The sequence below is a fragment of the Cyprinus carpio genome, unplaced genomic scaffold (assembly GCF_018340385.1).
Source record: "Cyprinus carpio isolate SPL01 unplaced genomic scaffold, ASM1834038v1 S000006675, whole genome shotgun sequence".
Taxonomy (NCBI): Eukaryota; Metazoa; Chordata; class Actinopteri; order Cypriniformes; family Cyprinidae; genus Cyprinus; species Cyprinus carpio.
Genome location: NW_024879293.1, coordinates 1,821,107 through 1,847,587, shown reverse-complemented (window position 1 = coordinate 1,847,587; position 26,481 = coordinate 1,821,107). Strand labels below are relative to the sequence as shown.

General features: G+C 37.7%; 1 pseudogene; it reads left to right on the top strand.

Annotated features, from left to right (window-relative positions):
• Window positions 1-26,481, top strand: part of LOC109092172 — a 1,055,107-nt pseudogene that overhangs the window by 1,921 nt on the left and 1,026,705 nt on the right.

Sequence of the window (26,481 nt, the reverse complement as noted above, 5' to 3'; positions counted from 1 at the left end):
GTGTAAGCTGCCCATGCCACACGCACTCATGCAACCCCATACCATCAGAGATGCAAGCTTCTGAACTGAGCGCTGATAACAACTTGGGATGTCCTTGTCCTCTTTAGTCCGGATGACATGGCGTCCCAGTTTTCCAAAAAGAACTTCAAATTTTGATTCGTCTGACCACAGAACAGTTTTCCACTTTGCCACAGTCCATTTTAAAGGAGCCTTGGCCCAGAGAAAAACGCCTGTGCTTCTGGATCATGTTTAGATATGGCTTCTTTTTTGACCTATAGTGTTTTAGCCGGCAACGGCGAATGGCACGGTGGATTGTGTTTCACGACAATGTTTTCTGGAAGTATTCCTGAGCCCATGTTGTGATTTCCATTACAGTAGCATTCCTGTATACCATTAAACACAGACATTGTTCCAGATTATCAAAATCATCCAATAAGGTTTTCCGGCCTTGACCCTTACACACAGAGATTGTTCCAAATTCTCTGAATCTTTGGATGATATTATGCACTGTAGATGATGATAACTTCAAACTCTTTGCAATTTTTATCTGAGAAACTCCTTTCTGATATTTGACTTCTACTTTTTCGCCGCAGCATTGGGGGAATTGGTGATCCTCTGCCCATCTTGACTTCTGAGAGACACTGTCACTCTGAGAGGCTCCTTTTTATACCCAATCATGTTGCCAATTGAACTAATAAGTTGCAAAATCGTCCTCCCAACTGTTTCTTATATGTACATTCAACTTTTCCGGGCCTCTTATTGCTACCTGTCCCAACTTTTTTGGAATGGTGTAGCTCTCATGAAATCCAAAATGAGCCAATATTTGGCATGACATTTCAAAATGTTTCATTTTCAACATTTGATATGTTATCTATATTCTATTGTGAATAAAATATAAGTTTATGAGATTTGTAAATTATTCCATTCCTTTTTTACTCACAATTTGTACAGTGTCCCAACTTTTTTTGGAATTGGGTTTGTATTTCAATGTGTATTGGTAAGTGCTATGCTTCACACACGTTAATATATCACAAAATACAGATATACAAGAAATTACTCATCTTGTAAAACAGACTTAAGGATGCATTTTTCATCTCTGCATCTGCCCAACTGTGTTCACCACCTTGTTGTAATGCAAACAACAACAACAACAACAAACAATCTTATTAGCTCATCACCATGACATTTGGCCAGAAATACCAAGGCTTTTAAAAAGTATCTGTAACTTTTGTAAGTAGACTACATAACAGTTTCCTCAGCGCTTTACATAAAAGAAAGTAAAATAAACACACAAGGCAAGGCAAGGCAAGGCAAGTTTATTTATATAGCACATTTCGTACACAATGGTAATTCAAAGTGCTTTACATAAAAGAAAGTAAAATAATCATGATAAAAAAAAAAAAAATAAAATTTTTTTAAAAAAAAGATTTAAAAATTGACTTATTTAAAATGAATTTAAAACAGTTAAAAATAGAAAATGAGCATGCACAGAGCATATTACTTAGCCTAAATAAAAGGATAAATCTGTATTTCTAACAAATTTATCAAGAAATATGTAAAAATTTATGATACATACAAATGTTAAAGAATGTCTTTACCACACAAATTAACTTGTACAAATATATAATAGAAGAACTACTATATGTTTAATTACATAGAAACACCGCATCCTGAAGGAGAAGTGGAGGCAACGAAAGCAAAGTAGGAGAGGAGTGTATGTTACCTCCATCAACAAGCCATTCAATTTCAAAAGAACAAAGGTAACATGAAGCACATTTGGGTGCATTACTTAACCAAGAACAAAAACATTTCAAAGATATTTTTAGATTCTAATGCATTTCCTGAAATAAAGCAGGTGTCTGCAGCCCCAGGGTCAACAAGCACACCTTCTACTCAAAGACAATCACCCTCAGTGGCAGCAGAAGACCCAACGACAGACAGCCAAAAGAAGTTTTGAAGGTGAACTTGACTGTGCTGTCTTTTTTATGCGCTCTTACAATCACAATAGTTTGACAAATTAAAAATATGTGTAAAGCCTCAGAATAACTAAACAGGAACAAATGAGTAATGCACTATTAACACTGTAGTAACTACTTTTAACTACCAAGAATCTCTGACTAAAGATTTAGTAAGTAATAGTGCTCAGTTGAAACTGGTGCTTTACTATCAGCTAATCAATAACTACTATTTTTTTCACACATACCCAAGAACTACTAAGAACTACTGTATACAGGTTCATAATTAAGTACTTGACATACAGCCAAGTATGGTGTCCCATACTCAGAATTCGTGCTCTGCATTTAACCTATGCAAAGTGCACACACACACAGCAGTGAACACACAGTTGGAGCAGTGGGTATCATTTATGCTGCGGCGCCCGGGGAGCAGTTGGGGGTTCGGTGCCTTGCTCAAGTACTGAGGGTGGAGAGAGCACTGTACATTCACTACCCCCACCTACAATTCCTGCCTGCCCGAGACTCGAACTCACAACCTTTTGGATTAAGAGTCCGAATCTCTAACCCTTAGGCCACGACTTCCCCAATGTGAATAATGCATAATGTATGATTAATTCTAATGTGAAGGTCTAGGTAGCCCACTAGTAATGATTGAATTATTATCAAATTATTCAGAATAAATTTCTAATTATTTGGATAAGTATTCTAAAGTGAATAACATGATAATCCTCTAGTAATCACTTAAATCATTGTAAGCTGTAGTTGGGTTTTGAAAAGTATTATTAAGCAGTAATATTCAGTTGTCACTACATCCTTCTAAACTAATTACTTATTATTTGTATTAGTATTCTCATAGAAAGGGAGAAAAATTCAAGTTCAATTCAATTCAAGTTTATTTGTATAGCGCTTTTTACGATACAAATCATTGCAAAGCAACTTTACAGAAAATTAAGTTTCTACAATATTAAGTAGTAGCTTATCAGTGATGACTGTCAGTTTATGTGTATACGGCAGAAATGTTTGGAAAAAAATCAATAAAAGAACGTAAACAAAGAGACGATTAACACTCTTAACAGCAATTATGCAATCAAACTTATAGCAAAATGTGGTAGTTAAACAAATAGACACATAATTAGCATCATCTGAGGTCCTCTGAGGGGTTGGCATCATCTCTTCTCAGGTGTTCTGGATCCAGACTGGAGCTTGTATAAATCCCAGCATGTAAATCCCAGCACAAACAGAGAAACAAATAGAGACATAATTAGCGTAGCTGCTGTTCCAGCCAAGTAAAATTAATTAGTTTAACCCAAGCTAAAGAATAATAATGCACATTTGATCAGATATAACTGCAGTCCAAAATTTATGAGATGCATTATTTGAATGCTTGGAAAAGAGGTGTGTTTTTAATCTAGATTTAAACAGAGAAAGTGTGTCTGAACCCCGAACATTATCAGGAAGGCTCTTCCAGAGTTTGGGAGCCAAATGCGAAAAAGCTCTACCTCCTTTAGTGGACTTTGCTATCCTAGGTACTATGAAAAGTCCAGCGTTTTTGTGACCTTAGGGAGCGTGATGGGTTGTGTAGCGTGGTAGAAGACTAGTTAGGCACGCAGGAGCTAAGCCATTAAGGGCCTTATAAGTAAGTAATAATATTTTGTAACTGATACGGAACTTAATAGGTAGCCAGTTCATAGACTGTATTATTGGGGTAATATGATCATATTTTCTTGACCTGTAAGGACTCTAGCCGTTGCATTTTGGACTACCTGTAGCTTGTTTATTGAGGATGCAGGACAACCACCTAGAAGTGCATTACAATAGTCCAGTCTAGAGGTCATGAATGCATGAACTAGCTTTTCTGCATCAGGAACAGGTAACATGTTTCGTAGCTTGGCAAGATGGAAGAATGCTGTTTTTGTAACATGGGAAATATGATTTTCAAAAGACAAGTTACCTGTCTAATATAACACCCAGATTTTTGACAGTAGAGGAAGTAACAGTACATCCGTCTAATTGCAAATTGTAAATCTACGAGATTCTGTGTAACGTTTTGTGGTCCAATACGTAATATCTCTGTCTTATCTGAATTTAATAGGAGAAAATTATTGGTCATCCAATCTTTTACATTTTTAACACACTCTGTTAGCTTAGATAATTTAGAAGTTTCACCTGGTCTTGTTGAGATATATAGTTGAGTATCATCAGCATACAAGTGGAAACTAATCCCGTATTTTCTAATGATATTACCAAGGGCACCATGTATATTGAAAATAGCAGAGGACCTAGGACAGATCCTTGTGGCACTCCATATTTTACTGGTGATAAAGAGATGACTTTAAAGCCTGCCCTTGGATACCTGTATAGTTTTATAACCTAATCTAACCATCTTAAAGCCTGCCCTTGGATACCTGTATAGTTTTGTAATCTATCTATGAGTATGTCGTGATCTATGGTGTCGAATGCAGCCTAAGATCAAGTAAAACTAGCAATGAGATGCAGCCTTGGTCTGATGCAAGAAGTAAGTCATTTGTAATTTTAACAAGTGCAGTTTCTGTGCTATGATGGGGCCTGAAACCTGACTGAAATTTCATAGAGATCATTTTTTTTTGCAGGTAGGAACACACAAAGAGCCCAAAGGCCAAAAGTCCCATGGACCTCTTTGGAGACATAATTCCCCCAAAGGAAATGAGCCAAGCCACTAAGTTGATGAAAGAAGCAGTTATCAAGCAAGAAGAAATGATAAGCATCCTGCACCCTCAAACCTGGCTCAGCAGCGATGACGTGGATGCAGCTTCGTTTTACATTCGTCAGAAGTTCCCTTATATAGATGGGTTTCAGTCCTGCCTACTGTATCAGAATCTTCACCAAGACGGTTTGGTTGGTAAACCACAGACACCCTTTGTGCAAGTCATTAACATAAATGACAACCACTGGATCACAGCCAGCAACATTTTCTGTGAACCTAATGAGGTCTGCATATATGACAGCTTAAACACTAACATCACCAAGCAGACAGAGCAAAAAATATCTTGGTTGATTCGTCCACAAGCACCCCATTTTCAAATCAGAAGGCCTTCCGTACAAATGCAGCAGTCATCCATCAGTTGTGGATGTGTTTGCACTGGCCTTTGCAAACTGTTTTGGTGTGATGGAGTCAAACCAGAGGAGTGCCAGTTTCAGGAAAGAAACATGCGACGCACACTGTATAGAGCTTTAAAGAACAGAAAGGCTCCAGTGTTCACATACCAATGTATGCAAGCAAAGCCTGACAGGACCAAACTTCAGGTGGAGGTTCACTGCATCTGCAGGACCTCACACAACGAAGAGGTGATGGTGCAGTGCAGCAACTGCAATAACTGGTACCACCCCAATTGTGTGTCTGTCCCACACCACTGCAGAAGAGTGGGACTGTAAAAACTGCACCTAAATTACATTTTTAGTTGTAGTGCTTGTTTGGAGTTATATACAGTGGAAAGTAAACAACGTTCCTTATTTTCTTGTTATCTTTACACACATACACACACACACACACACACACAAACACACGCGCATATATATACATATATACAGTGGTGGCTAAAATTATTAGAACAACAAATGTTTTCAGCAGCAAAAAATGGTTTTAAGTCAGTTATTTCATCTCTTGCTGTAGTGTGTCAGGAAATATCAGTTTACATTTCCAAGCATTCATTTAGCCATTAATTGTAATAATCCAGTGAGATTTTTGTCTGACAACAGTCAGTGATCCACACAGAGATCTGATTGGAGTCTCATCAGTCTGTCAGGAATGACACGAAGAACAGAACAAACTGAGGACAGTTTCAATCCAGAAGAACTGTGCCAACGTCTACGTCTCCAAGACACTTCAAGAAACCTTCCTGCAAAGCTACCTGAAACCTTTTAACGCAAAGGATGCTCACACCTAATGTTGAGATAATTTAGTTATTAGAAGTTAATTGATAATAAATAAATATGCCTGCATTTATTTTGATCAAAAATACAGAAAAACAGTAATATGAGTGAAATATTATATTACAACTTTAAATACATATAGTTGTTCTATTTGAATATACTTTAAAAAAATAATTTTTCCTGTGATGCAAAGCTGAATTTTCAGCATCATTACTCCAGCCTTCAGGTCACATGTAACATCCAGTCTACTCACATGATCATTTAGAAATTCTTTCTAATTATCTGGATTTATTATGAGTGTTGGAAACAGTTCTGCTGTCTAATATATTGATGAATAAAAGGTTAAAAAGAACTGCATTTATTCAAAATAAAAAAAAAGTTTCTAATAGAATATATATTCTAATAATATTTTTCTTTACTATCCACTTTTTATCAATTCTAACACATCCTTCGCCTGAATAAAAGTATTGATTTTATGTAAAAAAAAAAAGAAATAAAAAAAAATTACTTGACCCCAAATCTACTGACCAGTAGTGTATATTTCTTATTACAAAATATTATATTTTAAAAACATAGCTTCTTTTTTTTTTTTTTTTATTTGCATCAAAGTATCCTAAAAAGTATCACATGTTCTTCTTGAAAATATTAAGCATCGCAGAACTGTTTCCAACTTGATATGAAGTCATCATATTAGAAGGATTTCTAAAGGATCATGTGATAATGAATCCTAACAATTCAGCTTTGCATCATCATAAGACTAAATGATATTTAAAGTATAATAAATTTAAAACAATTATTTTAATTGTAATAATATATCACAATATTACATTTTTTCTGTATTTTTGTCAAATAGCAGGCTTGATGAGCAAAGAACTTCTTTCAAAACATCAAAATAGATAATGTTTCCAAACTTTTGGTCTGTACTATAGATTATATATATATCTATATCTATATATATATATATATATAATATATATATCTAATATATATATAATTATTTATTAAAGCATTTTACAAAAGTGCCAAAACACTGTTAACAGTACGTGTAAAGCCTTTGCAGGGACGGTTTCTCTGACAGTGTCTTGGAGATGTTGCCACAGTTCTTCGGATTGAAAACTGTCCTCAGTTTGTGTCTGTTTGCTTCGTGGTCATTCCTGACGGACTGATGATGCCATCAGATCAAGATCTCTGTGGGGAGAACTGGCTGTGTGATCAACCAAAATTTCCGCTGATATTAAATTATGGCAAAAGCATGCTTGGAAATGTTAGCTTTCCCACTGGACACACTACGCAAAAGATTGAAAATGGACTGACATAAAGCCGCTTTTATAGCTGGTGAAAACTCTAGTGTTGTAAATCATTGGCCACCACAACACACACCACCACACACACACACAACACATATAAAGAACATATATACAGATATATATATATATATATATAATATATATATATATATTAGATATATATATATAGTGCTCTGAGTCCTGTGATCTTGAAAAGAGGCTGAAAAGCGCTTATTGTACATATATATTATAATATATATATGAACCACTTTATAATAATCTTGCCCCTTATTGATCATTAATTAAGCATTTAGTAAAAGATAATTCCATCATTTATAAAGCATTAATAGACATAAATAAGCAGTTGATAAACTCAGATAATAATGTTTTACATTCTTGATTTAAAAGCATATCTTATAATGTGTGTAATAATTGTATTATCATACTTTTAATTCATGAATCAATTTCGGCATTTCTCAATAAAGTATAGCATTAATCAACCACAGTTATTTAGGAGTTGCCAGATGATCATAAAGTCTCACAAGAAATGGTAAGTAAATGTAGTAAATTTCAGGTAGTTATAAAAGCATTTAGTCAGTGGTCAGTTCACTATGTATGGGAGCTCATCTAAAGTGATGGACTAGTTATCCTGCTTGTAAAGCATTTATGCCTTTGTAAAAACCCTGCCGTACGATACTTTATCGTTATCTTCTAAACCAGGATAAAGGAAACAAACACAAACACAGAGATACAGAACATTAGAAATATAAACAGCCTTAAATCTAAGGTTGGATAAAAAGCTTTACAGGGCATAATCGTCCTCACTTTAGATGAGCTCACAAGAAATAGTTAACTAACACACTACTCTGACATAAAGATCAGCGAATGAAACTGTGACCACAAACACCAGTAACTTAAATTAATTATATGGTAATACTCAGCAATATGATTTCACTCAAATAACTTTATTTATTGAATGTTTCATTATGTGTTGACACAATGACTTATTTTAATTTTTCATTGATACAACACTGCACTGAGTCACTAAAAAAGAAATGTGTAGAGACGTTTATTGCTTGATGACATCAGGAACACCGATGAATCAGCTTTTTGAACCGTTCAATGAGCCGATCTGTCCAGAAAGAACCGGTTCACGGAAATAAATCGGACTTTGCATCACTAGAACTGAAACAAGGGGAACTTAAACACACAGAGCAAACAAAAGGTTAATTAATGATGAACACCTGAACAGAACAACACAGTCATCTCAGTAACCATGACAACTACAGACTGACAACAACTAGAACAAAGGAAACAAAGTCAATGAAAATGAAACTAAATGAAGCACAGAACTGATAATACTTGACAACAGGTTATCAGGAGTTATGATGCTGATGACTGTTGAAACGTATCATCAGAGTCTGTGAAAGAGTTCATTACACGCTGGAAAAATCATCTCTGAAGCGCTTTAAACAGCAGCTGATGCAACAACTTTCCTGAGCCACAGCACACATATCCAGCAGTCAATGTCTTCTTTACTGACGCTCGTGTGCAGCTACTGCTTGTGTATCAAGATATAACTGATGCTAATCATTTCAAAACACTATCAGTAAAACTATCAGTGAAACACTCGTGTGAAGAAGGAAAGAATAGTTTATAAACTGTGTTCAGAGCAGATGTGTGTTTTGACAGAATGCACTTTCTCACACTGAAGAACATGTTTCACACAATGTAAAGCAGCACGTCTTCATTACACACAGACATATAGTGCAGCTCTAGCAGTCTCTAAACACTCGGTCAGTCAGATCAGAGGAAGTTTAAAACCACAGGAGGAGCTGAGAGTATTTAAAGAAAGAGTTGAGAGCAAATCATGAAGAGAAAGACAGAGAAAGAGAAAATGTCTGAGTGTCATCTGTGTCTGCTGGGAATGGATCGCTCTCTCTTTCACTTCTCACAGGTAAAGAAATCTGTGTTTTCTCTTCAAGACATTCAGTGGACTCAGTCTGAGAAAGAGTTCATCTGAACACCATAAGTTTATTCTTGTGTGTTTTGATACAGAACAGACTGCATTATTCCTGAACGCACTAAAACTAGACAGTTTCACTCTCAAACATCTCTGAATTATTCTCATATGAAGAGTGTGTTTTGTGATTAGCCCTCTGATGAAGAACAAGAGTTTATTCTGGAGAGTGTGTTTGTAATAACTGGAGAAAAAGACTGGGATCTGAACCTTCTGCTTTTTATGCTGGTATGTTTTATATTTTTTATTTATTAATATATAACATAATGATCACTCAGATGTTCTTGTGTTTCAGGTACCAGTGGAGTGACTGAGACTCATGTGTTCATCAGTTCTGGTGAAAATGTCAGTCTGTCCTGTAATAATGCTCTTGGCTACAACTCAACTACATGGCTCTATAACAGATTCAGAGATTCAGCAGTTGAACTGATCGCTGGAGGGAAAAAAGAAAGACAGACACACAGAGACATGAGAGACTGAGTCTGGGGTCTGACTGCTCTCTGAACATCAACAACATCTCAAAAGAAGATTAAAAAACAAGGAACTGATGCTGGTGTTTATCTGCAAAAACAAGGAACTGATGCTGGTGTTTATCTGCATGTTCTTCAAGGTAATTTAACTTGTCTGTGATCAGTTTAAAAATGACAAATTCTTCATTTAATCTCTCCTGATGATTAAAGAGTGTGTGATGTGTGTGTTATTGTGTGTTTCAGTCTCACAGACTGAGATCAGTGCAGGTCTCTCTGTGACTCTCTTCTGTCAGCTGTATTCATATCCTCGAGTCTCTTGTGATGATTTGATCCGTTCTGAGAGAATTGAGCTGTTCTGGGTGAATCAGGCTGGTGTTAAACTGATGACAGACTCCAGATATCAGATATCATCCTCATCAGATCCCTGTATCATCACTCTGAATATAACACTCCTGAATGAAGATCACAACAGAGAGTGGAGATGCAATGTTACTCAGAGAGATCAACTCAAGACCTCAGTCACATACACTGTCAAGAGTTCAGGTGAGAAAACAAGCTCATTAATCAGTATTAGACCCTTATAATGTTAACATTAAGGACTGTTAGTGCCACTGAAGCAGAAAAAACTGAGGAACAAAAGCTTCTTTCAGTCTGACAGACGAGAAACTCAAAGCACTGATGCAAACTAATGAACAACAGTCCAGAAACTGCTGCAGGGAATGAAGGAAATGAAACCTGACAGCAAAAAATTAACTTTTTATGTAATGTGATCAAAGTTAAAATATGATTGTGTATGATAATATGATTGTCAAAGTTAAAATATGATTGACAATTTTTAGAGCCGGGGACCAAACCTTTCCAAAGCCCTGATAATTATACCAGAGTTTAAGACTAAAGTTAATGTGGTGGGAGTGTTGAACATAATGCGCTTGTTTTATTGATACAAACGGTCCACATTATATCATATTGTGTTCTCCAGAACATAAGTCTCAACAGGTCAAACTTGTGTTGTTGATAGAAAAAACTCAACTAAGAACAACAGAAACAGATAAGTCTCATCGGTGTAGAAGTCATATTTTATTATTACATTCAGAGGAAAATTTAAAACAGTCCTACCAGTAAATAACACGAAACATTAACAAACATTATAAACATGTATTTTACTTCCCCTCATTCCAAATCCTTTACATTTAATGGTATTCAATACAGAAATAAAATGGAAAAATATACGTATAAATTAAAAAAAAAAAAAAAAAATTCATAGGCCTATATATAGTGCCATTCATTACAAACAACATTTACTTTAAATAAGTTTTGTATTTGGCTTGGCATTTAAAGCCAAACTGAGAGTGCTCTCTCCTCTCTTTCAGTCATGAAGTTTGATTGTTGAACTATTATTTATTATACAGGGTTTGTAGGGGAGCGCGGGGCACAGAGTAACGAGGGGTTAGTTGTAACACACCTGGTTTCAATATTTCCACACATGCTAGCAGAACAAAATTTACTGTATTTACTAGTGGCCATATCAACACTATATCAACAGTATATAGAGAAAAACTGGGCCAAACGCCGAACATGTATTTTACCATAAGTAAAAGTCCATTTTTCATCTCAGTTTTTAGTGTTCATTTAAAATGAGGTCAATCTGCTGTTATTTTAATCTCCAATCTGTTATTTATCAGTTTAGATAGTTTTTATAATGCTTTGATAACTAGCAGAAGACAGTAATCAGTTTTAAATCACAGTTGCACAGATGCGGCTCGTTGTAACACTGCGTTACAGTCTGATATTCTGAGACATTAACGATGTAATTTACACTGTTTACTTTAATGTATTTTAATGAGAAACCACGAGGAACAGGTGAATAAAGACTGACAGTCAGTGTTTAATGTTTAGAAATTATTATTTCAAGAAATGTATAGCATTTTTGCTCGTTTATGTGGGCCGTCACAAGCATGGATGCAATTTGTTCATCGTCAAACTCTAAAATCAGATCCTTTTTAATTCTTAAAAAAACGGCATTATTTTATTTAAAAAAGTTAATAATTTCATTTTATTGACAAAATATTTTAGTTTGTCTTGTATATATTTTCATGAGATCAGATAATATCTTAAGCTGTCATATGAACATGTAAAAAAATACCCCACCTAAAATAAATAAAAACACATACAACATAAATATTTTGAGGGTAAAAAAATAAAAACAAATACAATAAAAATATGAAACATAGTGATGCATTTGTTCTAGACAAGTGTAAAATTACTGTGGAAAAAATTGGGTAAAAAAAAATTATGGTTACATTTTCTATGAAGCCCGTATTTATAATACATTATAAAGGTATTCTAAATGCATTGATGAATGCATAATGTATTATAAAAAAATGTATAATATGTTGTATCATCTCATGAATATTCATAAGAACAGTTTTAATGTGTTATAATATTTTCTTATTTGTGGTTATAGCTTTTAAGAGTATGATGATTTATAACACAATGAACACGTTGCATCCACTTAAAATGGATTATATTTCTCATAGATATAATGTATTATGTCTCATATCTTGCCATGTTACTTATGTTACTTTACTTAAAACAGACAAAGACCACTTATAAGTAATACTACTAATAATAATTGTTTCTCAAACAACCATAAGATCAGATATCAGATCAGATGAATGTGTAATGTGACACATTTGCTTTTTTTTTAATTATTTTTATTATAATGTCAGTTTGATTATTTTGGTATTTTTTTCATTTGAAAGTATTAACTAGCTCACATAAAAAATGAACATTAGCCTCACAGAAAACACTTAAATAACACTCAACACCTAACCACTCACAAGATGTTGTAAGAAACTGTGCAGATCTTAAATAAACCTGTCACATATGATATAGTTCATAATACATGTAAAGGTAGATGGTGTTATAAATAATCATACTCTTAAAAGTTATAACCACAAATACATAAGTATTATAATGTGTTATAAATTATGTTTATTCATGAAATTATATCAAATATTATAAGGTTTTTTATAATGCATTATTCATTCATTATACTGCCTTAAGAATACCCTTTGTTTACGGCCCATAACCATTTTAAGGCTCGTTAATTCAAACAATTAAATCAAAGCACACCGCCGAACATATTAAAAGAAGCACAACCCCTGATGTGAATTTAAAGGTGCCTCTATTTAATTAATTTATGGAATTCAAATCAAACATTCAGAAAATAATGTGCAACAATTCACAAAGAATATTTCTAAAACTCTCCTAACTACACCTGTTCTCAAAATAAAGTTACCTGACTCCCGAAATAAAAATACAAACAGGTGAGTCTTCCGGAGACCTGCTTCCCTCGCTCAGTTCTTACTAAATAAACAAAACCTGAACTGATAAATAAATACACTACCCGCTACTGATAAATAAGAAATATACCACTCATCAAAACACAAATTTACAAGTTAAACCTGAGCATAACATAAACCAAAAAAACACAGCCTCCAAGAGGAGACGCTTGCGAGAACAAAGGGAAGCAGAGTAACAGAGAGAGAACGCCATTGTCGTCTCGGAGCCTTTTATCAGGAATCCCTGAAGACGTCACATGATTCTCACGTAATAAAAAATCCGCCACAACGCCACCTACGGACTCATAAGATAAATGTCACACAGGTGCACATAACACCCTTATAATGTATTATAAATATGGGCTTCATAGAAAGTGTTACCAAATTTATTTTACATGTTTTTCAGGAGTTGCAGATCTCCACCAAAACAAAAAAAAAAAAAAACATAGACCTCTATATAAAAACTGAATCAATGATACATTGTAAATGTGTTCAGCATCCTGCAACAATGTTCTTTTTTTTTTTTTTTTGGGGGGGGGGGGGGGTTTCTTTACTATTTTAAGTTGTAAAGTAAGCAGGATGTGCGTCAACTAAGATCTAACAGCAGCTGCAGTGCAAACCTTTCATCATGCTTTATCTGTCAATGATGGCTTTCCTTGTATATTTAAAAAATAAATAACATGTCATGACCCCTTCAAAGAATCAGGGAAGAGTTTCTGAGAAAGTTTTCACAAATCAGTGATTGTAAAATGACTAGATGATCATCGTTATTCACTGGCTCAGCCTGTTTGTGTTTATTACTCAAGAAAAAGAGCAGTGAGAACGACTGAAACATGATCAAATGTGATTGTGAAAGTGTCCACACATCAGGATACATATAAAACAAGTGATTAAGGATTGTCTCACACTCCATGTTTGTTGGAAATAACTGTGAACAGTGAAGAACGCCTATTTTTGGTCAAGATGACACTGGATACAGTCTCTTAAGTGTCCAACTTTTGCAGCCATACGTATTATAAAATTAAGAGACACTAAAAAAAAAAAAAAAAAAAAAAAAAAAACTGAAACCTCAAACTATCTTCACGTGATACCAAAACCATCAGTGAATACTATCACACAGACATGAGAAATATAGCTATAAAAACCTTCTTTAGTGCCTAACCCAAATTAGTTGACTTCACTAGAAATTTGCGAAGAAACCTGTTGCACTGAACCATACTCAATATATATATTTTAGCAAATAACATTAACAAATGTTTTTAAGTAATGATAAATGTTATATCTATGTAATGTCAATGTAATTAGACAGATTTTGAGATTTATTCTATTAAACATTGTTTCAAATAAATTGAAAAAAAGAAAAAATAATTTCAATGCACAATTTTTTCAGCCACAAGACAAGTAAAAATAAGCTTTGAAACAGCTTACTAACAATTGTAACTATTTTGTAGAAGAAACATGAACACAGTATTCAGTAATATATGCTATATCCCTTGTGAATGCCTGGATATGCATTAAAGACTGGGCATGCATTAAAACGGAGGCAAGCCTCTGTAACTTTAAACTTGGCTGAAGAATTGTGAACACACATTAACTGAGCACTAACAGCACAGATATAGAGTGACAGAACACACTTGAAAAAAAAAAAAAAAAAAACACAAGTGGCTTCTCATTAAAGCTTCTCGGATTTCCTTACATTGTTAGCTGTTTTCTCAGTGTTTGCAGCCTGGGTTTGGTCCAACATGAGAAATACCTGTTGATGAACTGGAACGTGTTCTTCATAGATTTAGGATAGTTGAGATGCAGTGTGTATGCAAGTCCATTCAGAATGCACATAGCTTTTGGCAAGTCATCAATATTGTCCATCACAACTTCTCCTTGATAATGATAATCTTCAGTGAGGCTGGACTGAGATGGAGAGAAGATGAGAGCATGTCACCTTCGTGCTCAATGAAGAGGATTCTAGTGTCTTCAGAGTCTAACAACATAAGAGCACAATCACGAAATTTATCATTTCATAACCATCAGTAATGTTAAGCAATTTGTTACGACTGCTGGAGTTCTGTCTTCACGAGGATTATTTACATTTTGGTAACATGGACTTTTAATGTAGGAACAGAAACTTATGATGTTCCATTATAAACAATTTACACAAAAATGAAAATCTGCTGTTAATTTACACATCCTCAGGCCATCCAAGACGCAGCTGAGTTTTTCTTCAGTAGAACCTTAAAATATTATGAGCTTTAGCTCTGGTCCTTGGTGATTCATTTAATGCAAGTTAATGGCTACCATCACTTGGAGTAAAAAACAAACAAAAAACAAACAAAAACCTTCAAAACATTATTACCAGTGTCTCCTGACGATACATTGAAGTAATATGAAGCAAAACAATCAGTCTGTGCAAGAAACTGAACAATATTTGCAGCATTATTAACTTTAATATACAGCCCCGGCAATCGTTAGAAATTCCTGTTCCGATTCCAATTCCATTTCCATTAAAATAATTAAACAACTATTATAAACATAGTGGAAAGGAAAAATGCATAATACTCAATGCTCAATACTGTTTATTACTTACTGTCAACTTAATTTAAAGGTTGGCAATGTCAAAATTCAACATATATTACAGTATACAAATTTTTTCCTGTTCCATTTAAATTAACTATTATTATGTTTTTTTTTACTATTTTACCTTCATTGAATGTAGTGTTGCTGGAAGGTAGTAAGTAATGTTGAGTAATGCTAGTCCATCAATCAGCATGTGCTTCAAAGGTGATGTTTTTTACACGATCAATAACATATTGCTTTTTTTTTGCTTTTTGCAAAACCACGTGCAGTTATCAAAGGCGCGAGAGCGTGTACAGTCGTGGGAAACATGTGTTCGGTAGTTACGCGGTGCGTCTGTGGAGTGCGCGTCATTGGAATCAATGTGCTCAGTAATTAAAGAGGCAGGACGGTGTTTCTGTTATTTGGTTTGTGACATCCTTTACAGGAAACAGCGGCGGAAGGCTGCTCACAGCGCTTGGTCACGTGTCGCCCCAGAACCCGTTTTCGGAACCTAAACTTAGAAATTGTTCACGGTTCCGGTTCTTTTCAAAAACCAGAACCGGTTCTGAATAAGAACGGAATCTTCAAACATCGCGCGCTCACTGCTCAAACGTGTTCGAACGGGGCTCCTCCCCTTACAAAAACTCAACACATTAAGCTATCTCTACAATCACTGCATTCAAATATTTTGTCTAAATACTTCAAACAACTAATTATATGTAGTAATGTCAAAGCTTTTTACAAAAACAAGAAATAATAATTAATGACAACTAAAAATGTTTATTTTAGCGTGTACTTTAAGTGTCTATGGTTTATTTTGCCATTTTGTGCATTATACAAATGTCTTTGGAAAGTAAATCAGCAAATTTCAGATCATTTAAAAAAGGCAACTGGAAAATACAGTATAGAAAAAGATTTCGGGACACTTTGGAGATCTCTGTTCTACAGTGTGATTCATCTGAACTAACATTCATCTTTTACAGCTCCAGATAAAACAATGACAGCAGTCACAACCTCTCAGCATCCCTCGACTACAACAACACACAAAACTACAGGTACATTGTCATCATCATAGTCTTTGTGCAGTGCATCATGCTAGAGTTATGTTGTGTATTAACTGATTAAAATATGATTGTCATATTCTACAGTGTGATTCATCTGAACTAACATTCATCTTTTACAGATCCAGATAAAACAATGACAGCAGTCACAACCTCTCAGCATCCCTCGACTACAACAACACACAAAACTACAGGTACATTATAGTCTTTTGTGCAGTGCATCATGCTAGAGTTATTGTGTATTAACTGATTAAAATATGATTGTCATATTCTACTGTATGATTCATCTGAACTAACATTAATCTTTTACAGCTCCAGCTAAAACAACGACAGCAGTCACAACCTCTCAGCATCCCTCGACTACAACAACACACAAAACTACAGGTACATTGTCATCATCATAGTCTTTGTGCAGTGCATCATGCTAGAGTTATCTTGTGTATTAACTGATTAAAATATGATTGTCATATTCTACTGTATGATTCATCTGAACTAACATTCATCTTTTACAGCTCCAGCTGAAACAACGACAGCAGTCACAACCTCTCAGAATCCCTCGACTACAAACACACAGAAAACTACAGGTACATTGTCATCATCTGTGCAGTGCATCATGCTAGAGTTATCTTGTGTATTAACTGATTAAAATATGATTGTCATATTGTACAGTGTGTTTCATCTGAACTAACATTCATCTTTTACAGATCCAGCTAAATCAACGACAGCAATGACTCCAGTCAACAGCACAAACTCAACTACAAACACACCAGTAACTTCTACACTCGGTACTGCATCCCATAAAACATTAATGAAATATGTCAGTGTCTTATTAAATGGTGGTGAGGGGGGGGAGGGGGGGCACATAAATATAGATTGCATCCCATGTTATTAAGTGAAGATGATTCCAGCAGAACATCATTCAGATCTAAAGCATAAAGCTCTGAATTTCAGCTGCATGAAGAAGAGCAATAGACAATAAATCAGTCACAGGACATAAATCAAAAGTCAGAGGTCACAGTGGTTGAATCCCATTCCTCCTCCATCGTCTCGATGGTTTTTGTCTTTCACTGTGAGTATGATGTGATCAGTGGGCCGTCCCGTCCCTGACTATGACTGTCTCTTCTTCAGTGATAGTGATTTCTGCTGCTGCGCTGCGTCTGCTGTTTTTCCTGGCTGCTGTTCTCTGGCTGATCTGCAGAAAAAGAGCTGGTGAGTTTCAGATTTACTCCTTTATAACAATTAAAAACCGTTCAGATCTCACTGTAATGATCAGCAAACAAGCACATCATGATCAGATTGTGTGTATCACAGAAACATGTGGATTATGTGACTCTGAGATTCTCAAACACAACTTTATTCCTGTAATGTCAATCTCAAAGAGTTATCAAGTCAAACAAACATTGTTTCATTCAATTTAATGCTTCTTGCCTCAACATCATTAGCTTTGTGAACGTTCTGTGTTTGTATGTGTCTTTTATTATAAGTAATCATTTGAGGCACGTTGTTTAGGTTCAGATAATAAAAGAGAGACTGATGAATCGGTGGTGAGTTCAGCAATAACAGTGATTTAGATCTGATTTCTGTCTTTAAAGCTCAATAAAGTGTGATTCATCAGTTTTAACTGTTTGTGGTCTGAAGGTCAAAGATGAGAATGAAGATAAAGTGACGTATGAGACGATCAACATGTCCACTCCTGCTGCTGCGAGAGACAACGTGAGTCAAAGAAACCATTAGACATTCAGTTCTGTTCTATAATGTCATATTATTTGAAATATTACAGTGACAGACATGTCTGTTCTGTGTTAAATGTTTAGGAGCAGACAGATGATGTGACTTACTCTGAAGTCTCTTGTTCCAGTAAAAATCCAGTAAAATCACTCAAAGTGAGTAGACAGCAGCTCATTCTCTTGTTCTTCATCACTGACTGCTGTTCAGAGAAAAGCACAGCAGCTTCTCTCGTCTATACGCTGCTGAGATGTAGTTCTGAATCTGAATCTCAGATAAATGAAGCTTTATCAACATGTGGCTGTGGTTCAAACACTGACGGAGAAACTCTGTGCTGTTCTTTCAGGATCAAGATGATTCAGTGACTTACGCTGCCATCAGAGGAACAGAAAATGAGCCGCTGGGTGAACTTTACGCCTCTGTGAACAAGAGCTGCACAAATCCAGGTTCATGATACAGATCACTGCATGAGCTCCTCGTATCAGCAGCAGATGTGACGTTTCCACGACTGCTGAGATTCACAATATATTCGGAAGCATTATATGAAACATATGTCAGATATTTGTTGAATTGAAAAGCAAAATGCTGTAAAAAAAAAAAAAAAAAAAAAAAAAAAAATAAGTTTCCCAAATTTTCAACCAAATGCAGAAGAAACTACTCTTGCTTTCAGTATTTAAAGACTGTTTCTTGTAGAGAGTAGTGTGAGAATTACATCCTGAAATCAAAAGAAAAATAAAACAAGAAAATGAAAGAAAATGAAGTCGATTAAGATGTTTTGCACTGAGATTATTTGTATTTTCATCATTTCTTGTTCTCTTGGGTTTGTGTCTCTCCTCACTGGATGTGGTTGTGTTTTGTCTTCATTAGTGTCTGTGAGTTTGGATCTTCGTTTGTGTGAGTTTTTTTTTTCATGATAATGTGTCCAGATAAATAATAATAAAAAAGCCCATTAAGATGATTGTTTTGTTTATTTGTTTTTTCATTATGTTCATTCAAATACTGTGTGTGAATACTGTGTGTGTAGTCAATTGTGACAACTTACCCCAGTATCTGGATGTTTTGCTTCTAATGTCAGCTTGCTCTTGTGACAACTTACCCCATATATTGTGATGACAAGGAACTCTCTTTTTTTTTCTGGGCAGTAATGGAGGAAATATTCAGTTGCTGTTTTGTTTTGTTTTGCTTTTGGCAAAGACTTTAGGATATGTGAAGTGGCTTGACTAAAATGTGTAAATGGACTCAAATAAACACTGAAATATTCATCAGTCACTCCATAAAACATCCACCGCATCACATGACACCAAATGTTGATCAAAGCCATGATCAGATCTTTATTCCACAACATGTGAAACATCTTTATAGACACTTCATTTCTAAAAACTTCTAGCCAAACTGGCCCTGAGTGAAGAATCAGATATTTATGCTGCGGGACAGAGAGGGAGGAAAGGCTTCCTCGTGCAAAAGATCATCCTTGATTCTCTGTTCCTGTAACTGTAGAGACGAGAGTGAGACTCCACAGAAAAACATTGCTGCTCACCTCCAGAAATAGTTTTAGTGTTACCATATAAGCACAATATTACCATGGTGAGAAATATAAGCATTTTCAACACAAACAGCAAACAAGCAGATCCATTATTTTTCTTACAAAGAGAGTCAGTGAATGAGAACAATTTATTCACTTTAAAGATTTGTTCAGAAACAGTGAGTCGTTCACAGAAGAGCATAAATATCTGATTCTTCACTCAGGGCCAGTTTGACTAGAAGTCTTTAGAAATGAAGTGTCTATAAAGATGTTTCACATGTTGTGGAATAAAGATCTGATCATGGCTTTGATCAACATTTGGTGTCATGTGATGCGGTGGATGTTTTATGGAGTGACTGATGAATATTTCAGTGTTTATTTGAGTCCATTTACATATTTTAGTCAAGCCACTTCACATATCCTAAAGTCTTTGCCAAAAGCAAAACAAAACAAAACAGCAACTGAACACTTCCTCCATTATTGCCCAGAAAAGAAAAGTGAGTTCCTTGTCTTCACAATATATGGGGTAAGTGAGAGCACTGTGTTTGTGATCATTTTGTCTTGTTTCTTCACAGACAGCATCAGATCACATCACATCTGTCCCTGCCGTGCAAAGGCTGGATGTTGAGCTCGGGTCACATCTTTCTCTCATATATCAGTTCATATGGAAACACACCTGTAGTAGGTTATTCAGTTCACCTGAAGCTGCTTAGTGACAGGTCTGATCCTTTCAGATGTGCTTTATATCTCATGCCTTCATAAACTCTGTGAAAACACTGAGCTGAACTGAGAACTATTGTCCGTAGCGATGCTCTCATGGTGGTCATTACGACTAAAACAACCAGAAATTTAATGATGTCCTCAGTAGCTGCACTGTTAGCAAATGCAAGCTCAGGTCACTTGGAATAATAGTATGTGAGCGTTAAAGCGTGTCTGCAAGCAGGGACGGATGTTTAAAATGGTCCATCTATATCACACCCAGTTTTTTTCATGGGCCCTCAGGAAACTGAACTGTGTGCAAGAGTGCTGGTGTTTCACAGCAGAGTTATCAATAGACTGACAGGAGATGCAGAAATACTGAGATAAGCTTTCAGTACTTATAAGTGTTGTTGATAAGTGTTCATTTAACTTACATTTTTGAGTCATCTGTTTAAAATATTAAGACATTTCACCTTGACTAATTTAGTTCTTATAGTCCAGTAGTTTTCAATAGCAAAGTTCATGCACTGTAAATAAATAAGAAATAAAAAGTTGTTTTTGGAGTTGGTTAATCATCCTCTTCTGAGATCTTGAGAGGTTTAATTGATTTGATTTGCAGTCTATGTTTCAATGCATTAGTTCAGTTATTATTTGCAGAAATGAATTTTACATGCTGCTTTTCCATAATTGATAAAAAGTCAATGTCTGGCCTACATGTTTTATTTATCTTTTAGTTATTTCTCCATGTGACACGGCTTTACATGTTGTTCTAGAAGCTGTTACAGCTGGATCAATCCTACTGCTCTCTAAAGAGAGAGGTGTTAAAATTAACACACTGTGTCAATGTGAAACAGGCAGTTGTGAAAACATTAACCGTTTCAAGGGGTGAGAACCACAAGGGCGTAAGTGACATTTCACCAACTTTACAGGAGGGCCAAAACAAATTTGACCATAGTTTGATCTGACTTTGTGTACTGATTTCAATCATTTATAATAAAAAAACAAATTGTACACACATGGGTGACAATATACTTATTGAACACTATTTTAACTATTTTTTTGTTGTTGTTTACTTTAAAGAAAAGTCACATGCACCTTTTTGGCACCAATGTTTTATTCCATTTCATGTATAAAAACACATCTAATGACTATATGACCAAAGCATAAGCCTACATGAATGAGTTTAAAACAAATATGTTAATATTGATTTTAGTTGTTTTATGAACTGCTGCTTGTGTTCTTATGTCATGTTGCCTCCAGCTGCATTCCCACTTAAGCTCTGTAGCACATGAACTCCTTGTTGCATGTTTGTTATGGTGTCTTATTCCTGCTGCTGCAGCAAATGAGATGTTTATTGTATTTTGCCATGTGATAATCAATTTGTTTTACCTTTTACCTAGGGTGCCTACTGTACATCTGGCCTAGGACTACAGATGAAAACTAGCCTTCTGGCTAACTCTGGCATATTTTACAGTTGAGCTGTTAATATGCACTGTCCTTGCAAATAAATAAAATCAAAACAAATAAATCTATTGTGATAAAATAAAAATCACATAAAAGTCCTTGTATCAAATTGAATGTGATTAATTTTACAAAAATGGTAAATAATCCCAGCCACTTAACTATTTGGCCAAACAGGCGATTGAAAAGCCTTTACAGATGCCTTCCCTAGTAGGGTTGGGAACCGAGAACCGGTTCTTATTCAGAACCGGAACAATTTTTAAGTTTCGGTTCCGAAAACGGTTCTGGTGCGACACATGACCAAGTGCTGTGGGCAGCCTTGCGCCGCCGTTTCCCCATAAAGGATTTTGCAAACCAACTAACAGAAACGCCGCCCTGACTCTTTAATTACTGAGCATTTTGATTCCAGTGACGCGCACTCCACAGATGCACTGCCTCGCATTGCATCTTTAACTACCGAACACGTTTCCCATGACTGTACGCGTATTCATGCCTTTGATAACTTTGCACGTCGTTTTGTCTGAATGTACATGTACCGGCAGCACGCAGCACCTGCTGCCACTAAATTATATTATATTTGTCCCATATTGTCATTAATATACATACTGACTTCAACTTGGAGCACTAAATAAATAGACTGCTAATGTTATGTAAGGATGAGGGTTAGATTATTTAATGTACAGGTCATTTCAAGAGTGATAAACAAATTGATAAAAAAATATTTTCATGCATTTTAAATGTTTAAAAATGTGGAAAACACTCATTACATCACACCATTGTCACAAACCAGGATACAGACAGAGGGTTAGTTAAGCAGATAGTTTATTTACAAGATGCAGTATGACAACGATATGGTAAGTCACTGAATGGATGAAGAGAGGGGTGAATGCGGTACCTGGGGGGTAGGTGTAGCCTGTAGGTGACTTTGTTGATCTGCCTCTCGACCGTGAACGGATTAATGTAGCAGGGACTCAGCTTCCTGCATTGCTGACGGAGACGCAGATCTTGAATTGAAAGCCATACCTTATCTCCTGGATGGTAAACTGGAGTGGCGGCACGTTGAGCATCCGCAAAGGCCTTGTGTCTCCGTATAGTGCGCTGGAGGTGGATGTGAGCTGAGTCCCACACTCTCTCGCTCGCTCGGAACCAGTAGTCCACAGCTGGAACATCCGATGGTTCTCCTGTCCACAGGAACAGTGGAGGTTGATAGCAGAGCATGCACTGGAAGGGGGTGAGGCTGGTGGTACTCTGTCAAAGGGAGTTCTGTGCATACTCGGCCCAGGGAAGGAAGCGGTTCCAGCTGTGCTGAACTTCTTGGCAGTATACCCAGAGGTATCGTCTGAGTTCTTGGATCTTCAGCTCAGTCTGGCCATTCATCTGGGGATGATACCCGGAGAAGACAGGTTCACCGTGACACCCAGTAGGTGGAAGAAGGCCTCCCACACCCGGGAAATGAACACGACACAATATCCTCAGGTAGCCCAAAGTTCCGGAAGACATGGGAGAATAGGTGCTCAGCTGTTTCCAGGGCAGTTGGTAATCCTGGCAGGGGAATTAATTTACAGGCTTTAGAAAAGCGATCCACAACCACCAAGAAACATTGTGTTACCTTCGGATATGGGCAGGTCAGTCACGAAGTCAATCCCCAGATGGGACCAGGGCCTCTGAGGAACAGGTAGGGGCACGAGTTTGCCTGCCGGGTGCTGACGAGGAGTGGAAGACATAGCACAGACTAAGCAACTTTGGACGTACCTGATGACATCCCGGGACATACTGGGCCACCAGTACCGAGCTTGGAGGAGCGAGAGGGTCCATTGGCTGCTTGGATGTCCAGAGCCTGGTATACAGTGGACTGAGCCCAGAAGGGATTGCTGCTGGGACCTGGGGACGTAAATCCTCTCTTCTGGGCCTCCCAGCAGAGCAGGTTTGTTCCATGTAGCCGCTCTGATGTCCTTGTCCGAACTCCAAATGATGGGGCTGATGATCATGGCTGGAGGGAGTATAGGCTCGGGGTCAGATGGAGTGTCAGGGAAGTGTAGAGGAAAGAGAGCATCAGCCTTGCAGTTCCAGTTTCCAGGGTGGTAGGTGATTTTGAAGTTGAATCTGGTGAAGAATAGGGCCCAGCGGGCCTGCCAGGGATTCAGTCGTCGGGCATCACGTAGGTATTGGAGATTCTTATGATCGGTAATGACTGTAAATGGGTTGTTTGCTCCCTCCAGCCAATGCCTCCATTCATCAAGAGCGAGCTTGATAGCCAACAACGCCCGGTTCCCGATGTCGTAGTTTTGCTCTGCTGGGGTCAATTTCTTGGAGAAGTATGCACAAGGCTGGAGGCGTGGAGGCTCACCGAACTGCTGGGACAGCATGGCTCCCACGCCGGTAACTGTGACCACTGTGACCACAAATGTAGACTCAGGATTCAGGTGGTGAAGGATGGGAGCCGTGCTGAAGGCCTTTTTGAGTGCTTGGAAGGCTTCGTGGGCAGTGGAAGTCCAGGACAGGGACTTGGGCTTTCCTTGAAGGAGGGTGGTCAATGGAGCTGTATGTCGACTGAAATCTTGAATAAAGAAATTAGCAAATCCCAAGAACCTCTGGAGTTCCTTCACTGACTGAGGAACAGGCTACTCAGTGATGGCGGTTACCTTCCCCTGGTCCATCTGGATACCTTCTGGGCTGATGTTATAGCCGAGGAACTGCACTGTTGAGTGGTGGAATTCACATTTCTCCAGCTTCAGGAATAGATGGTGTTGTCGTAGCTTTTGTAGGACCTGCGTAACGTGATGGTGATGTTCGGCCAGGTTCCGGGAATAGATGAGTATATAGTCGATGACTGACTTGTGGAGGAATTCCCGGAACACCTCATTCATAAATCCTTGGAATACAGAGGGGGCATTGGCGAGTCCATACGGCATAACGCAGTACTCCTAGTGCCCGGAAGGGGTAATGAAGGCGGTCTTCCACTCATCACCTTTTCGAGTACGAACGAGGTTATAGGTGCTCCGCAGGTCCAGCTTGGAGACCCGTGGGCTCCACGGAGTTCCTCAAGGGTGGCAGGGACCAGGGAAGTGGATAAGGGAGTTCGACCGTCTGAGAATTCAGGGCTCCGTAGTCGATGCATGGCCGCAAGCCCCCATCCTTCTTGCCCACGAAGAACAAACTAGAGGCAGAGGGTGACCTGGATGGTCGGATGAATTCCTGCTTGAGAGCCTCCTGGATGTATTCCTCCATAGCCTTGCACTCTGGGATGGACAATGGATATACTCTACCCTTGGGGAGTTTTGCTTCAGGCAGCAGGTCGATGGCACAGTCTCATGGCCTGTGAAGTGGTAAGTGAGTGGCTGCCTGCTTGCTGAAAACATCCTGGAACGCCATAATCAGATGGGATCGTTGGAGCGACATTAGGCTCAGGGCCCTCGATGAGGGTGGATGCCACTTGACACACTGGTGATTGGATTGCTGGACGTGGAAGGGCAGTGAGACAATGTTGATGGCAGAACTGGCTCCAACGAACTACCTCACTGGAGTCCCATCTGATTTCTGGAGAGTGTAACGTGAGCCAGGGACGTCCCAGGATGTTATCCACCGTTGGTCACTCCAGTACCAGGAAGTGAATTTCCTCTTCATGTAAGAGCCCAATCTTGAGGGTTAATGGAGGTGCCTGAAATTTCAACCGCCCACGTCCTAACGGTTTTCCCTGTATGGTTTCCACTCAGAGCTCCTGGGCATGCCGACAGCGAGGAAACTGGAGACGACTTAGGAGGCTGTGTGAGATGAAGTTGCCCGAGGAGCCCGAGTCAACCAGGGCTGAAACAAAGACAGAGCAGTCTGGAGTGAGTGGTTGGACTGACATGGTGGAAAGCGTGGAAATTACAGGGTTCTGTTGAATAGTACTCACCGTAGGACGTGGGGGCTTGACGGGGCAGGCATGGATGACATGATCAGGTGCGGCACAATAAAAGCAGAATCCCACCGCAAGCCTGTGTTTACATTCCTCGGTGGATAGTCGAGTAGAATCAACTTGCCTGGGCTCTAGTACTAGCGGGCTGCTGGCTGGAGAGCCAGACTGATGGGCGGCTTCGGCAGTTGGGCAGGCAGCTAGGTGTTGTGAAGTGTGATTAGCATATAAATTCTCCAATCCAATGGAATCCTTGTAGATCACCATTTGAGCACGGATCCGGGGATTAAGACCTTGGCGATGCTCAAGAGAGCTGTGCTCAAGTGCTCAAGAGAGCTGCTTTGTTCCATCCACTAGCCGCCGCCAACGTTAGAAACTGGATGGTATATTCACTGGTCAATGTCTCTCTCTGACGCAACTGCAGTAGCTGATCGGCGACGGAGATCTCACCTGCAGAGGAGCCGAATACTTCCTTGAAGTGAGTGGTGAAAGCTTCTTAAGAGTTATTCATAACGCTATTAGCATCCCATATGGCCTTTGCCCATTGCAGGGTGCGCCCAGACAGTAGAGAAATTAAGAAGGCT